The sequence below is a fragment of the Myotis davidii genome, unplaced genomic scaffold (assembly GCF_000327345.1).
Source record: "Myotis davidii unplaced genomic scaffold, ASM32734v1 scaffold339, whole genome shotgun sequence".
Lineage (NCBI taxonomy): Eukaryota > Metazoa > Chordata > Mammalia > Chiroptera > Vespertilionidae > Myotis > Myotis davidii.
The window spans coordinates 419,825-425,670 of NW_006290778.1; positions in this window are offsets into that span (position 1 = coordinate 419,825).

The following is a 5,846-nucleotide window of genomic DNA, read 5'->3' on the forward strand; positions in this document are numbered from 1 at the left end:
GGACTGCTGTCCCCGTCGCTCCCGGAGCGGCTGGGGACACCTGGGGACGTGCGCGGCCGTGCCGTGGGTTAAGTAGGGTAAACTGCTGTTGCCGATGGCGGGGACCCCGCTACACTGTTTGCTCCGCAGGAAAATCACTCGGCATTTAACTGTTGGGGAGCCCGGTGTTGAGGGCGGCAGCTCCCAGGTGTGCGGGCGCGCGGGGCTCCCAGTCCTGGCCCGATGGGCAGGCGCTTCCGTGTGTGCGGTTTGGGATGCTTAGGACTGTATTTATATACTACTGAAAGGAAATCCGTATCGTTAAAGCTAGATTGCTGTAACTTTAAGGTGTTACTTATAATCACTAAGGTAACTACTAAAATATAACTAAAAATACACAGAAAAGGAAAGAAAAAGGGAAGCAAAATGGTACAGCACAAACTTTTAACTAAATGTTAACTAAATTTGAAAAGATGTAGTAATGAAGGAATTGGACATAAAGCATATACAGAAAACAAGTAGCTAAGTAGGAGAAGTAAGCCCTTCTTATTGAGAAATTAAATATAAGTTGAGCTCCCCAAGTAAAAGGCAGAGAATCGGAGAATGAATAAATAAAACAAAATCCAGCTATATGGTGACGCAATTTAGATACAAAGACACAAAAGACTGAAAGTAACAAAATGGAAAAAGATACTCCATGGGAATAATAATCAAAACAGAGCCAGGGTGTTTACATTATTATCAGACAAAATAGTTTTTAAATAAAAAAGATTACAAGTAAAGGAGATTAAGTATTGACTAAAGGGTGGATCCATCAAGTGAACATAATATATGTACCTAACAGCAGAGCGCCAGGATATATAAGGCAAAGATGGTCAGAACTGAAGAGGGAACTAGTTCCACAATGATAGAACTTTCAGTAATTAACAGAATAGCTAAGCACACAATTAATAAGGAAATTGAGGACTTGAAGAACACTAGGTACTCAGAATATAGAATACATCCAACAAGAGCAGATTACACATTGTTTTCAAATGTAATATTCTCCAGGATAAACTATATGCACAACCACAAAACAAGTCTCAAGAAATTTTAAAAGATTGAAATCATACTAAATATCTTTTCTGACCACACACACACACACACACGAAACCAGAAATTGGTAACATGGGAAGTGGAAAACTCACAAATATGTGAAATTAAAAAAACACAAATGAAGGGAGGAAAAATAAAGTGAGGAAATACACACACACACACACACACACAACAACAACAACAATCTCAAGGATCAAGGAAAAGAAATTACAATGAAAATTAGAAATATTTGGAGAAGAATGAAAATGAAAAGACAACAAGCCAAAATATAGGGATGCAGCAAAAAATAACTAAATGCCTTCATTAAAAAAGACCTCAAATCAGTAACCTAACTGTACACTTTAAGGAAGTAAATAAAGAAGGTAAGTTAGAAGGAAGAAAATAAAAACATTAGAGTGGAAAGAAATGAAATTGGAAATAGAAAAATAGAGAAAATCAACAAAACCCAAAGATGGTTTTATGAAAAGTTCAACAAAACTTATCTTTAGCTAGATTGATTATAAGGAGGAGGAGAGACAGAAGAAGAGAGCAAGAAGATTCAAATTACAAAAAGCAGAGGGGACATTACTACCAACTTCATACGAATTTAAAGGATTATAAGAAATGATACTATGAACAACTATATGCCAAAAACTTGAATAACTAGGTGAAATGGGCAAATCCCTAGAAACACACCAACTACCAAAAGCGAAGAACGGAAACTCTGAATAAACCTATAACAAGTAAGGAGACAATTAGTAATAAAAAAAACCCCAAAAACCTCCCAACAAAGAAAACATCAGGATCAGATGACTTCCCTGGTAAATTCCACCAAGTGTTGAAAGAATTAGTACCAATCTTTTGTAAACTCCCCCCAAAAAAACTGAATAAGAGAGAACATTACTTAGTCCATTCTGTAGCACCAGCAAATATCTCAATACCAAAGTCAAAGGTACTACAAGAAAATATAAATATCCCTTATGGGTATGGCTGCAAAAAATCCTCAACAAAATACCAGAAAACTAAATCCAGTGGCATATTAAAAGGATTGTATACCGTGACCCAGTGAGATTTATCCCAGGAATGCAAGGATGTTTCACTATGTGAAAATCAAGCAGAGTGCTTTATCATACTGACAGAACAAAGGACGGAACACTCAGGGTCATCTCAATTGACACAAAAGAGGCATGTCACATAATCCAACACCCTTTTAGGAAAGAAAACACTAAACTTCCTCAACATGACACAGGACATCTGGAAACCACACAGCTAACATCTCAACAGTGAGAAACTGAAAGCTTTCCACCTTAGGATCATAACACAAGGATCATTACAAAAAGCAGAGGGGACATTACTACCAACTTCATACGAATTTAAAGGATTATAAGAAATGATACTATGAACAACTATATGCCAAAAACATGTCTATATGTCTGCTTTCACTACTTTTACTCAACATGGAACTTGAAGTTCCATCAGGGGCAGTTAGGCAAGGTAAAGAAATTAAAGGCACTCAGATTGAAAAGGAAAATATATAATTATCTCTTCACAGATGACACGATTTTACATAGAAAAACGCTAAAATTTACGTGTGTGTGGGTATACACGCACACACACCCACAACTATTGGAATTGATAAATTCAGCAAAGTTTCAGGATACAAAATCATGCAGAAATCAATTGCATTTCTATAGCAGCGAACAATCCAAAAAAATTAAGAAAACAATTCCACTTCCCAAACAATATAACACTTAGGAGCAAATTTAACCAAGAAGGCACAAGACTTGATCACTGAAAATTAAAAATTATTTTTGAAAGAAATTAGAGAAGATACCAGTAGGTGATTTTTTTAAACAATATATAAATGCATCAAGTCACACACATCTTAAACATATACTATGTTATATCTCTACGAAAGGTGGTGGGCAGGAAGACACTAATAAATGGAAAGATATGTTCATGGATCACAAGACTTAATTTTAACATTGGTAAGATGACAATACTATTGGAAGCAATATATCCTATACTAGAGGCCCAGTGCACGAAATTCGTGCTTGGGTAAGGTCCCTAAGCCTGCCTGGTGATCAGGGCCGATCTGTAGGGTGACTGGCAGGGTGGTTGGGGGACCCCCGCTGGCACCCGCCTTGGCTGGCCTGTGGGCTGTGGGCAGCTCCTGTGTTGAGCGTCTGCCCCCTGGTGGTCAGTGCGCACCATAGCGACCTGTCGTTCCACCTTTCAGTCAATTTGCATATTAGGCTTTTATTATATAGGAGAATAAAGAGGTAATATGCAAATTGACCTTCACATCCTTACAAGATGGCTGCCTTCGACCAAGCCAGCAGAGGGGCAGTAAGGGGTGATCAGGCCAGCACGCAGAGGCAGTGAGGGGTGATCGGGCTGGCAGGGGGCCAGTTAGGGGCAACCAGGCAGGCAGGCAGGTGAGTGATTAGGAACCAGCAGTCCAGGATTGTGAGAGGGATGTCCGACTGCCGGTTTAGGCCCAATCTGGGGATTGGCAGTCAGACATCCCCTGAAGGGTCCCAAATTGGAGAGGGTGCAGGCTGGGCTGAGGGGAACCCCCATGCATGAATTTCGTGCACTGGGCCTCATATATATATATAGTTTCAGTGTAAGCTATGTCAAGAGCCATATGACTTTTTTTTTTTCAGAAATAGAAAAACCAAACATGAATATGGAATTTAAAGGGACCCTGAATCCAAAACAATCCAAAAAAGAAGAACAAAGTTAGAGGACTCCATTTTTGATTTCAAATGAATCAAAACAGTGCTGTGCTGTCAGAGGATAGATATATACCTATAGATATAAAGAGCCAGGGTCCGTAACGTCCACAACAACCTAAGGCTCCACCGAACACCGGAAGTCAGTGCTGGGTTGCTGTGTGGATCAGTAGTTAGAGTGTCCTCCCATGCACCAAAGGGTCATGGGTTCGATTCCAGGTGAGGGCACATACACAGGTTGTGGGTTCCATCCCTGTCGGATTGCTTTGATCGATGTTTCTCTTTCTCTCTCCCTCTCCCTTCCTCTCTCTCTAGAATCAATGAAAAAAACATATCCTTAGAGGAGGACTTAAAAAGAAAGAAAATGCTGGTTTGGTTCAGTGGATAGTGCTTCTGCAGGCGGACTGAAGGGTACCGGGTTGGATTCTAATCAAGGGCACGTACCTGGGTTGCAGGCTCAATCCCGGGGCCCTGGTTGGGGATTCAGCAAGAGGCAACCAATTGATGTCTCTCACGTTAGTTTCCGTTTTTCTCCCTCCCTTCCACTCTCTGGAGGGAAAAAAAATCAATGCAAAAATGTCCTCAGATGAGGATTAACCAAAACAAACAAACACCCATCCCCAGTGTGGTTATTGAAGGAGCATATGAAGTATTTGTTGAATGAACGGGAAGGGATGGGACTTCTCTTTCTGTTTTAGCAACTCTGCAAGCCAGAGGTTTATCTTTTATTTTAATTTTTATTGATTATTTTAGAGAGAGGAAGGGGGCGAGAGAAACACCAGTGTGTTGTTCCGCTTATTATGCTCTCTTTGGTTGCTTCTTGTCTGTGTCCTGACCAGGATCCAACCCGCAACCTTGCTGTATCAGGAGGAGGTTCTCACCCACTGGGCTGCACGCTGACCGCATGGGTAGGTCGTCCTCCCACAGCTCACCAGGCCCTGCTGTACAGTAGCCCCGGGAGGCGGATTTCTGGGTTCCCAGGGAGAGCGGGGTCGGAGGGAAAGCACTTCGCTCCGCCTCCCTTCGGGGCTCCCGGCCAGAGCGGAGCGCCTGTCTGCGCGGGGCTCAGAGGGGAGAGACGGCCCAGGAAGGCCTCCTGGCTGGGCGCTGAGAAAACGAAACTGGAGCCCTTCCTCCTTGAACCCTGTCGTCTCGGGGTAGAAAGGGACAGACGAAAGCCTCAGCAGCCTTACTGGGCCTCTTTAAGTGAAGATGTTATTTTTTTTTGGTGAAAATAAGTTTATTGTGTAATCATTGTGATTTATTGTGTAATCGTGCTGTATTGCATAATCATTGTGATTACACAATAACCTGCACTGAGTTATCTGCTGGGATGTTTGTGCTTTAGGGCATGTGAACGCGTTTTATTTTATTTGACGCAGCCTCACAGCCCCCCCACCCACCTCATGTGGCACACAGCCACGCCCACCCACTCCTGCTGGTCCTTAACGTGAGGGCGTCCTGGATAATTAGCATATTCCTCTATTATTATATAGGATATGAATGAAATTTAAAAGCATTATGCTAAGTGAAGGAAGCCAAAGATAAAGATTGTATGATCCCACTTATATGAAAAATCTAGAATTTATAAATTTGTAGAAATGGATTAGAGGCTCCCAGGGCTTGCGGGTAAAGGGGGTTATTCTTTCATGGGTACAGAGTTTCTGTTTGGGATAAAAAATTTTAGAAATAGAAAATTTTGGAAATAGATAATGGTGATGGTTAACAGACTTGTGAATGCCACTCAGTTGTACGCTCAAATATGGTTAAAATAGCATTTTATGTTATATATATTTATAACCAAAATAGTAAAATAATACTTAAAATCTATTTTTACCTTTCTAAATAAACTTTTTGGCATGTTTGAAATGGTCATATGGATTTTTAAACTTTTAATATGTAAATATTCTGATACTAAGCTAGCTTTGTATCCTTTAATTATTTTTTACCTTTTTTTATACACTGCTGCATTTGAACTTGCCAATATTTTATCTAGGATTTTTGCAAGTACGTTTATACGTAATATTGGTCTATATGTTCTTTTTTGTGCTTTTG